Genomic DNA, 12696 nt, shown 5'->3' on the forward strand with positions numbered 1-12696 from the left:
TCTTCCCGACCCAGGGATCAACATTAGACACACATTTTTGCTAAACATATCCTCTGCAAGGCTGCATGGGAAAATCTGCAAAATACAAACAATGCCTAGCAAATCCTTTAGCCCCAACAGGCTAGGCAAAAGCTGTCATTCAAAAAGAATCCAAACAATAAGAAATGGAATGGAACTTCCCATCTGCTCACAAACCTTCCCACAAAGGGAATCACTGATTGAGGAAAAGAGAAGAAATAAGCAAGAACTGCTACTCTGTGAAGAGTGGCCATTTCTAGGGTTGTACCCTTTTTAAAAAAAAAAAAAAAAAACAACAACAGCTTTATTGAGATATAATATACCTATCATACATTTCACCCATTTAAAGGGTACAATTCAACAGCCTTTAGTGTAGTCATAGAATGGATAACCATTTATTTTAGAAGTTTAATTATTTCCAAAAGAAATCCTGTACCTCTTAGCCATCACCTTCAAAACTTCTCATCTCCCAGTTCCAGGGAACCACTAATCTACTTTCTGTCTCTCTAGACTGGCCTATTTTGGACATTTCATATAAATGGAATGAAACAGGGACTTCTCTGGTGGTCCAGTGGTTAAGACCATGCACTTCCAATGCAGGGGTTTCAGGTTCGATCCCTGATTGGGGAATTAAAATCCCACATGCCATGTAGCCTGGCCAAAAGAAAAGGAAAAAAATAAAATTATTAAAAAAAAAAAATGGAATGAAACAGCCTGTGGTCCTTTGTGACGGGCTTCTTTCAGTCACAAATGTTTCCAAGGTTCATCTATATTACAGCAAGGGATAAGAACTTCATTCCTTTTTATGGTTGAATAATATCCCATTGTATGGACATCCTACATTATGTTTATCCATTGACCTATTCAGGGTTAGGTTGTTACATCTTTCAGCTACTGTGAATAATGCATACAAGCATCTGTTTGAATCCCTGCTTTCAAGTCCTTTGGGTATATCCATTAATCAGTTGATAGCTGTTTCTATTTCTTGAATGTTAATGATTATTAATTATTACTTGAAATTAATGTTATCACAAACATTTGTGTACAGGTTTTTATTTCACTTCATTATCTTTCACTTCATTCTCTTTTACTTAGGTGTGAAATTGTTGGATCATATGGGAACTCTGTATTTAAAAACTGGAGGACCTGCCAGAGAGTCTGCCAGAGCAGTAGTACCATTTTACATTCCCAAAGGCAGTTCCAATTTCTCTACATCCTCATCAACATCTTCTAGATTATAGCCCTGCTAGTGCATGCAGAGTGGTATCTCACTGTGGCTTTGAGTGGTGTTTCCCTGATGGTTAATAAGGTTGAGCATCTTTCCACATGATTATTGGCCATCAGTATATCTTTTTTGGAGACGTGTCTATTCAGATCCTTGCCCTCTGTTTTAAGTTTTTTGTTGAGTTGTAATACTTATTTATATAGTATAGATAAAAGTTCTTTTCAGTATATGATTTGCAAAATTTTTTTCCTACTCTGTGGGTTGTCTTTTCACTTTGTGATACTGTCCTTTGAAGCATAAAAGTTTCTAATTTTGACGATGTCCAGCTTATCTACTTTTCGTTTCTGCTTTTGGTGCCATAGCTAACAAACCATTGCCTAATCCAAGGTCACAGAGATTTACACCAATGTTGTCTTCTCAGAGTTTTATAGCTTTAGCTCTTATATTTAAATCTTTGATCCATTTAGAGTTAAGTTTTGTATATGATATAAGGTAAGGGTACAATTTTCATTCTTTTGCATGTAGGCTTTTAACTGTTTCATTACCATTTGTTGAAAAGACTATTATTCCCCCAATTGTCTTTGCACCCTTATTGAGAATAAATTGACCAAAATGAGGGTCTATTTCTAGACTCTCAATTCTATTCCACTGATCTATATGTCTATCTTTATGCCAGTACTAGACTGTCTTGATTACTGTAACATAGTAGTAAATTCCGAAATTGGGCAGTTGATGCCTATAACTTTTGTTCTTTTTTTTCAAAACTGTTTTGACTATTCTGCATTCCTCAAATTTATGAATTTTAGGACCAGCTTGTTGACTTCTGCAAAATCGGTTGGGATTTTTATAGAGACTTAGTTGAATACACAGATCAATTTGGGGAGTACTGTCATCTTAAAGATATTGTCTTCCAATCAATAACATAAAATGTCTTTCCATTTATTTAGGTCTTCTGTAATTTATTTTAATACTTTGTATTTTTCAGAGTATAAAGTTTATACTTTTGTTATATTTATTCCTAAATATTTTAATCTTCTAATGCTATTATAAATGGAATGGCTTCTTAGTTTCATTTTCCATTTGCTCACTACGATTGTGTAGAAGCCCCTTCATGGATCACAGCCTTGTGGTGAAGGGGCTTGTGTAACTCAGTGAAGTGGGAGCCACGCTGTGCAGGGCCACCCAAGACAGACAGATCACAGTGAAGAGTTCTGACAAAACCTGGTCCACTGGAGAAGGAAACGGCAACCCATTTTAATTCAGATGACCATTATATCTAGTACTGTGGGCAAGAATCCGTTAGAAGAAATGAAGTAGTGCCCATAGTCAACAAAAGAGTTTGAAATGCAGTACAATTTTTTAGATTGGGTGCAATCTCAAAAACAACAGAATGATCTCAGTTCATTTCCAAGGCAAACCATTCAACATCAAAGCAATCCAAGTCTATGCCCCATTGATGCTGAAGAAGCTCAAGATGACCGGTTCTATGAAGACCTACAATACCTTCTAGAACTAACACCAAAAAAAAGATGTCCTTTTCATCATAGGTGACTGGAATGCAAAAGTAAGAAGTCAGGAGATACCTGGAGTAACAGGCAAGTTTGGCTTTGGAGTATAAGATGAAGAAGGGCAAAAGCTAACTGGCTAACAGAGTTTTGTCAAGAGAACACCCTGGTCATAGCAAACACCCTTTTCCAACAACCCAAGAGATGACTCTACACATGGACATCACCAGATGGTCAATACTGAAATCAGACTGATTATGTTCTTTGTAGCCAAAGATGGAGAAGCTTTCTACACAGTCAGCAAAAACAAGATCTAATTTGATTTCCTAAAGGAAATCAACCCTGAATATTCATTGGAAGGACTGATGCTGAAGCCAAAACTCCAATACTTTGGCTGACTTGGATGCGAAGAGTTGATACACTGGGAGAGACCCTGATGCTGGGAAAGACTGAAGGCAAAAAAAGAAGCGGGCAGCAGAGAATGAGATGGTTAGACAGCATCACTGACTCAACGGACATGAATTGGAGCAAACTCCGGGAGACAGTGGAGGACAGAGGAGCGTGGGGTGCTACAGGCCATGGGATTACAAAGAGTTGGACTTAAGAGATTAAACAACAAAACTGCTCTAAAAAGTATCTGTTAAAAAATAAATTTAAAACATTTAAAGGATAAATACTGCATGATTTCACTTACACAAGATGTGTAAAACAGTCAAACTGAGAAACAGCAGAACGTGATTACCAGGGGCTGGGAGTAAGGGGGAATGGGCTGCTGCTGCTCAACGGGTAAACAGTTAAGGCTCTGCAAGATGAAAAACTTCTAGAACTGTCATATAACAATATGCATAAAGTCAACACACTATTGTATTATACACTCAAAAATAGCTGAATTGGTGGTGGGGGGCAGAATTGGATAAAGGTGGTCAAAGGTGTAAAGTTCCAGTTAAATACTAGGGATATAATGTACCCCATGATAAACATAATTAACGCTGCTGTATGTTAAATATGAAAGTTGTCAAGATAGTAAATCTTAAGAGTTCTCATCACAAGGAAAAAAGAAATTTTCTTTTTCTTTTATTTTGTGTCTATGTGAGATGATGGATATTTACTAAACTTATTGTGGGACTCACTTCATGATGTATATAAGTCAGATAATCAGGCTGTACATCTTAAACTTACACAGTGCCGTAGTTGATTATATCTCAATAAAACTGCAAGAGAGAAGGGTAAAACATTTTTTTAATGTTAAAATGGCAAATTGTATGTTACATATTTTTTAAACCACACACAGACAAAGCATCTATATCAGGTAAAGGGAAAGCAAAAAAAAAAAAAACCAAAAACTTTAAAATGTGGTGGTGGGGATAGAAAAGGAGAGGGACAGACAGACACTACTATAAAATTCTGTCCTCCCATGTGGAATGAGGATACACCTCGAGGACAGAGTTCATGGCTCATTCATTTTTGTGTCTGAGTGGTCAAGAGAACCTTTAGTTAATAAAAGTATTGAATGAATGAATGAATAAATGCAGAAGAGGCAGGGATGAAAAAAAAATAAAGGTGTACAAGGTCATAGATGACTGGAGATAGTGATTTTTCAGTGAGTGACTTTGGCCTGAGTGACATCTACCAGTGAATCACAACAGTTACTCTCCAGGCACAAAATGTAGGACATGATATTAAATTTTCAAGAGAGACGTGACCTAGTTTTTTGGGGGGCTAGGGGGTGTCGGGTTTTCAGTGAACTGTGAGCATACAGAACTATCCGGACAGATCTGTGGACACAGAGGAGACCAAAGCAAAAGAGAGCGGTCTCTAACCCCCGTGGTCATGTTTCAGGTCAAGCAGTCCTCCCTTCCTAGCTCTGCTCTGGAAAATCCCATGTTTCACCTGCTTGCCTCCTTCCTCTTTGAATTCAGAATCAGACCATAAGCCTGTGGGCAACCCAGGCTACCTGCCAGGGATAATATGCTTTGGCAACATGGCATTCATTCATTTATTCACTCACTCGCTCACTCATTCACTCACCAACGGCTAAGATAATTTCTACTATGGTAGCTGTCGGTTAAGGCCCTTAATGTTTTTCAGGGACTGGTCAATCTCTCATTTAAGTTTCCAAAGAAATAAAAGCCTTGGCATCACTACTTATTCTCTTTGAAGTTACCAACTACTAAGGAAATTTAAAACCTAACTTTCCTATCCTAGTAGACAGGAGACAAGAAAACAACCTTACTTTTGGAATTCTGGCTTTATAAAGAAAATAGGGAATGTCCCCATTTGAATGAATCTCTGGCCGGAGATAGTTAATCTCCGGCGATGGATGATGTGCGTGTGTGAGGATGCTGTTTATTCTAGACTTTCTGCAATTTACAAATTGAAACAAATAATGGTGGAGACATTTGCAACTATGGAAAAAAGGGTGTTTACAAAGTGGGAGAAAATAGACTAAATAGGCTTAGATGACAGAAAATTTCTAACACGGCATGGGATGGACTCCACAACAACAGAAGGTGCAAAGGATTATGAGTCATACTTGTTGTAGCAATTAGATCCTTTAGAAGATTTCCTAAGTATGTCAGTTTCAGAAAACTGCATCTACATGCAAGGTCACGTTAGTAAACCCTGGGGACACCCGACAGGGAAATTTTCCTAGGCCTCTTGTTTCCTCTCTCCAACCTTAGATAGAGCTTCTCAGATACAGGTCTTAGTTTAGTTGTTAAATCATTCAAGCTCAAGGTGCTTCTCACACTTTCCTTTGGAAACTAACTCTCCTTTCCTAAGTCATTCCTTAAATGGCCTTGCTCACAGCAAGTTTTCCTGTGAGAAGCCTGCGAGAAAGACTGCCTTTAAAAATTCACACACCAGTCATTTTCTTTGTCCACCCAGTGGGCTAAGGTCTGTCTCTTTCTGTTTGTTTGTCTCTCTCTTTTTAAAGCCATCAGTCTCCTCTGCCTATTGCAATGCTTTTATTTTTAGCACTGAATTTCATATTAAACTTCTCAAATGCTAGAGTAAAAATGAGGTCTAACTCCAAACCATAATCCCTAATTTGCTATCTTGGTTGTTACAGAAGTATTCATATGAAAAACATCAAATTGCTTATTAATGGTCAAAAAGGGCCTGCCTAACCAGAGACATTTTAATGACAGTAAGGACAAATTTCCCCTATGTAGAAGCTGACCCTGACTACATGGACTTTCATACAAATTTTGTATTTTATAAAAACAATAATCAAACAGCAATTCATTAGAGATGAGGAAGGGAAACAGCTTAGTATCCATACTGGTTTTCACAAGAAAGACACTTATCTTTTATGGGATGGGAGGGAATAACTATTCCCTAGTTCGGTTAGCAAGAGAAGGTATAAGTTCACAAGTACTTATTACAAAAATATAGTTAAATATTTTTTAGGATAAAGGGAAGGAACATAGTCATTTGCTCTTTTTTACACAAAGCCCAAGACAGCAGTGCATACCCAAACACTGGGAAATAGAACACTTGATGGAAAATAAAAAAAATGATGATTTTATGCAATGAAATCCTGAAGTTCATTTCTTTATCAAATGAGCTTGTTTCGCTAAGTTTGGGTATGTCTTGGCAATCCTTACTTAAAGTCAACATGAACTGAAGCCAAGAAAAGATTATAGAAACCAGGCCCACGGAAGCAGAAATTTGGTCTAGAATATTTTCCAAGGAAAATATTGATTGGACATTTTTTCTTCCTTGTACAAGAGGGAAAAGAATAGATTATTGAATATTATGTATCAGGTCCCATGCTATGTCATATGCAGTATCTCATTTAGTCCTCAAAATAACCTAGTGAGATAACTAATGTTAAGTAGCTCTATGAGGTTTTACAGCTAATTAAAAAAAAAAAAAGTGGAATGGAATCCTGGGCTGTCTGCCACTAAAGACTAGGTCCTTCTACAAGGCGGTTTCTTTCTACCATATTCTACTGTGCTCTCCTGTGCTAAGTTGCTTCAGTCGTGTCCGACTCTGCGACCCTATGGACTATAGCCTGTCAGGGTCCTCTGTCCATGGGATTTTGCACTAGCCCTTTTGTATTTTTAAAACCTGACAATAACTTACCATATAGTCTTCTCTTCCTTTTTGATTCAGAGTTTTAAAAATGTTTTTAAAGATATAAAATATCACAGATACAGATGAAATCTCTGTGTATCTTACCCCAATCCCATGTCTCTTTCTAGCCCAGTATCACACTATTCTTACTTCTCTGCAATCTGTTTTTTCCCTCAACATGTTTTGTGTTTTTGGTCGAACCGTGTGGCATGCGCATGCAGGATATTATTTTCCCAACAGGGATCAAACCCATGCCCCCTGCATTGGAAGAAGACAGTCTTAACCACTGGACCACCAGGGAAGTCCCTCCTCAACATGCTTTTAAAGACTTATCTATGTTACTTCAGTTCATTCATTTTTACTCTATATAATGAACATACCATGATTTCTTTAAAAAATCCATTCTTTTGCTCATCTGCAATGAACATTATTATGCGAGTCTTCTTTTACATAGGTCAGAACTTCCCCTGGACTACATACTTAGGAATGGAACAGCAGGATCTTAGAAATGATAATGATAATAACTGATACTTAAACAGTGCTTATTTTGTGCCAAACATTATTCTAAGTGGTTTATATATATTAAGTCATTTAATTTTCATGATAACCTTATAAAGATTCTGTTATTATCTCTATTTACAATGAAAGAGAAGCAGTCTGGAAGTAGTCTGATTCTAGAATCTATGCAACTTTACTACATATCATGTAGTCTAATTATACCTTCTAAAATGATTATATCAATTCATACTTCCAGCATCAGTATATGAGTTTCAACATCCTTGCCAACACTTGTGATCAGTGTTTAACTTGTGCTATCCAAACATGACGTACTAAATTTTTCCTATATGGAGAACCATTTTTCCTGGCATAATTTATTGACCAATAAATAGTCCATCTTACAGCAATGATTTGTATGGTATCTCTATATTTCAAGTTGCCGCACATGTGGATTCCGTTCTACTGTTTGCTTCTGTAACGATACCATTTTGCCTTAATTATTACAGTTTATAAATATATTTTAATATCTGGTAGGACAGAAATTGAGAATCTAATGAAAATTGTAATAGCTCTGTCGGTCTCCAAACTTGTTCTTTCAGAATTTCAACCCTTTAGTTTTCCACGTGAAGTTAAAAGATCACCTTGAAAATTTTTATGGAAAGAAATCTGTGCTGGATATTCTGATTGTCTGGAAAGAAATCTGTGCTGAATATTCTGATTGTTTCTTCAGATTCCCTTTCTACTTTTCACCTTGCTCCATTTCCATGAGGCTGTCCTCCAGAAAAACAGCATCAATTGGGTCCCTTCATCCTGGACTCAGCCACTGAGAGTCAATGACAGGAGAAGGAAAAGCAAGAGGGAAAACAGGTCAGGGTATCTTCCTTCACTGGCTTTGTTGCCAGGGGTCACAATTACCACTGGCTGTTCCTATAGCTTTGTCTGGACTTTTGTAAATAAGCCCATTAATGCCTCTCTTCAGCAAACCCTTTGGTGTGTGCCATTGGTTCCTTGATCATTTGACTGACTTTAAATCTATTATAATTTTGGTTAAAATTTCATTTCTCAATTAATTTGAGGATAATGAACACCTTTAATATTCTGAGTCTTCTTATCCATGAACATGTACTCATTTATCTAGGTCTTCTTCCTTCTCTTCAATTTTTTTTTAAGATCTTTTTGATGTGGACCATTTTTAAAGTCTTTACGGAATTTCTTACAATGGTGCTTCTGTTTTATGTTTTGGTTTTTATGACCTTGAGGCATGTGGGATCTTGGCTTCCTGACCAGGAATCGAACCTGCCCCCCTTGTATTGAAAGGTGAAATCTTAACCACTGGGTCACCAGGGACGTTCTTCATCCCTTCAATTTACTTTTACAGATTTTCTGTAAACATTCTACATATTTTTCCTAAGAATTATTCCTAGCTTCTTTGAGCTTCTTTGCATTTGCAAAAAGGGTCATTTCTTTAATTGGTTATTGTTGGCCTGTAGCAACACCATCAATTTCTGTATCCAGCATCCTTGCTGAACTCTTTTATTAGTTCTAATAGTTTGTTGATTCTCCTGGATTGTCTATGTAGCAAATCATATCATCTTCAAATAAGGTCAGTTATCTCTCTTTCCTTCCAAATCTTACATTTCTTAATGCCTGTGCTTACTTTATAGCATTGGCTAGTACTTCCAAATAATGCTGAATAGAAACGGTATTAATGGGCATCCTTGTCTCATTCTCTTTGCTCTCTCCTCACTGAGTAAAACCACCATAGATTCTAAAGCTATGCCTCCCAGCTTCCATTTGTATAAGTAACTGTATACAAATTAGAGGAGTCACATTAGCCAAAAGAGTCATGTGACTACCATGTGCCTCAGAGCATATGATGTAACATTCTAATAAAGAAATGACAAGCCTCGACAACCACAGTCTACAATGAAATATAGACTTACATGAATTGTGAGCCTTGGCTAGGGTATAACTTATTTACAAAGTAAGGTTCAACCAATTCCTGCATAAGCCACCATCAGTTCAGATTCCAGAAACTGCGGAGATGATCAGATCAAACATTGCATGATTTTTACCATGTTAGCTTTTGAAACTGGGGGGAAAACAGGCAGAAAAGAAATAAACAGAAATAAACAGCATGCTCTCTCTCTTTTAATGAATGTAATAACAGAAGAGTAATGAGGTTGGAAAACAGATGTGGACAAAAGGAAAACGCATGCTACAGTGTGGCCCACACAATCTGGAAAGGAATGATAAAAAAAAAAAAAACTTTACAAGCTGTTTTGAGTCTTGAATTAAAAGGAGTAATCAAGCAAGGCTGACTTATAAAGGGTCAGGGGGTAGCATCCTGCAGCAAGAGAATAAGCAGGACTCCTTCTCCTTCACTGTCTCCTGCCCAGCTGAGTCCAGGAAGGAGGATTTTTTCCCATGCAGCAGCCTCTCTGAACATATTTTTGATTCCGGGTTTAATAACTGCCATCTAACCTCCTTCCCCTATCCACCCGCTCCCCAGGGAGGGACTTCCCTAATGGGTTGGCCCCTTTCAGTCTGGTTTCAGTCTCTGGCTCTTTATATCCTGAACAGGGGCACCTCAGTCTCCTTGTATGACTTCCAGGCAAAAAATGTGTCCAATTAGATAAATGTGTGTGATCCTGGTTTAGGGGTGCTCTCATTCTCTTGATTTCTTCCCACACCCTGTTCACCATGTTCGCCTTCTAGAGTCAATTAGAATGTGTATACTCAAAGAATTCCAACTTGAGAGTATCTAAATCCTCAAGTAGAGGGTTTTCTCTTTTTTTAAAACTTTAACAGTATACATATAGTAAAGCAACATCAAGAGGCAAACGCAGCATATTGATAAAAGAAAGATAAAGCCTTATCCTGTTTCCAAGGAGATTAACCACACAGAGATAATTCTCCCCCTGCTCCTGTGGGCATTGTTATTAATGGTGTCTTATGGAAGAATCATCAGACGCTCATCAGTTTACCAAACTATGTTAGTCTGTACAAAGCATCTCTCAGAATGGTCCTGGGAGAAAGCAATCTGCTACAGTTGTCTGACTGGGGCCTCTGAAAGCTTTCAAACTCAGCTACTGAAGTCCAGCCAGCATCTAATTTTACCCGTGAGTTCCAGGAGAGAGGAAAGCTGGTGGGAAGATTACAGAGTTCCTTGAAGCTCTGACCTACAACAGGAAGAGGGTTGTCAGCCTGCATGTCTCTTACTCTAAATCCCAAGGCAAACAACAGTGGCAGGGCGTTTTATAACACGTTCCCACTGTAAAATTGCATATTTCAGAAATGTGATGTTGGCTCCCTCATTTTCCATAGACCTCGTGTCAGTATAAACGGATGACCTTAAAATGAATTTTTCACTTGAGCTTTTCAATTCGAATGTGTCTAATGTACCTGGGCTTCTCTGGATTTTCTTAGAAAATGGTGTGGTCAGTTGTCTAGTGCCTCTACACATTCAAGCCTTAAGGTCCTGGGAACTACTGGTAACGTCAGTGTGAAATGTTACAGTGATCTCAGTTTCAGGGGCCTTTTATTTTGAGCTTTTTGTAAACAGAGTGGAAAAACAGGGCTTTGAAGTTATGTCGGTTTTAGCACTTAGTAACTTGGCTGAGTTACTTAATGTCGCCAACACCTATCTGTAAAATGGGTGTAATAATACCTTCCTTAAAGGCTGGGTGGACTCATGACATTCAAGGTTAAGCAACCTACCCCGTGCTTAAGTCCTGCAGTTCAATAAATGTTACCTATTGCCAATCTGAAGTGATAGACGGCAAATTCACAGTTATCTACAGTAAAGATGCCACTGAGTGATACCTCCTCAGGAAAAAGATGACCTCAGGTGGCCCTAAGAGCACGTGGAGGATCAGCCAATGCGGGAGCAGAAGTGATAGCAAGTGTCTGGTGTCAGGGGGATCTCCAATATGATTGTCCCAGGCCAGTAATGGACAGCTGCCCACCCCAGGGCTGGTGCCCTGGGAAAGAACACGAGCTTCTGCTTGCTGGTAGGCTGATGAAAGGGAAATAAACAAGAGAACCAGCTCCCATGGGGAGAAACGTAAATGGCTTCATTAAAATTCTTATGCTGACCCACTTGCCTTCTGGGGTAGCAGTTCACACAGTAGCCAGGAACCTAAGAACGGACCACAAGTTAGGCACCCTCGGCTCCTCCAGAGTTGAACAGACGATCTGATGTCCTCAGTCCCCATGGACAGGAACTGACGACTGCTGCGCTCTTCAAGTCAGCCAGACTCCCATCAGAACAAAGCACAACGCATATTGGAACACCAACCATGACTCTGGGCTCTTATCGGGCTGAATTCTAGTGTTCTCAAATTCCACGCGCCCGCAAGAACAGAGATCAACACAGATTAGTCCTTAAGTTCTGCTTACTGCCCTCGGCCTTTTCCAAAGTAAATTAAAAGTAAAGATCGTACTACTATTAACTGTGTGCTAAGTCGCTTCAGTCATGTCTGATTCTGTGTGACCCCAAGAACTGTAGCCTGCCAGGCTCCTCTGTCCATGGGATTATTTAGGCAAGAATACTGGAGTGGGTAGACATTCCCTTCTCTGGGGGATCTTCCTGACCCAGGGATCGAACCTGTGTCCCTTATGTCTCCTGCACTGGCAGACAGGTTCTTTACTGTTAGTGGTAAAGAACTATTAACTAAGCAACTACAAAGTACCAGGTACTACTGCTAATCCATACCATTCATCTGCCTGCTAGAAAGAAACATTTTAGAAGTGGCTCAGCTACTAGAAAGCTTCTTCAGTATCCGACAGAGAATAACAAGGTTACTTCTGACATTCAAATAAGCTGTTTAGGAGAGAAGGGCACTGTATACTTAGACCCTTGGGTTTAAGAAGGAAACTCATCTTTTAATCAGAAATGAAATAAGAATCCCCAAGAGCTCAAGGCTCGCTGCAACATCTGTCAGTTTAGAATGGATTAATAAAATTAGGAAGGATGGCAAAATCTTATCTAGAGGGAATTACAAATCCAAATCCATATGCTGGAAGGGGATGGGATAGTCGGTTGTCAATATTTAGCTAGTGTCCTGTGATTCTTTCACAGAGTAACATGTGGCTTTCCAAACAAACTACAGAGTATGTTTACCAGTTCTTGTTATATTAGATAAATATACTAAAATTATTAGTAGTAAATCTCCTCTTTAGAAAATCATGGCAGAACGGGTGAGCATCAAAAAAGGCTATGAGGAGGAGTGGTGTGTGATCTAAACCTGGAAAGATGAATAGAACTTCTCTGAGAGTATGTATAAAGGGACACGGATGACAGGAGGGCTTTTCAGAGAAATAGGACAGTGTGCACAAATACACGAAGGTGGAGGGGCTTCCCCGGCA

General features: G+C 38.7%; 1 protein-coding gene across 8 annotated transcripts in view; it reads right to left on the minus strand.

The window, feature by feature from the left end:
* Nucleotides 1-12696, minus strand: part of BCAS3 (BCAS3 microtubule associated cell migration factor) — a 581826-nt gene that overhangs the window by 108215 nt on the left and 460915 nt on the right. The window lies entirely within an intron of this gene.

This window comes from Odocoileus virginianus, chromosome 17, assembly GCF_023699985.2.
Source record: "Odocoileus virginianus isolate 20LAN1187 ecotype Illinois chromosome 17, Ovbor_1.2, whole genome shotgun sequence".
In the NCBI taxonomy this organism is placed as follows: domain Eukaryota; kingdom Metazoa; phylum Chordata; class Mammalia; order Artiodactyla; family Cervidae; genus Odocoileus; species Odocoileus virginianus.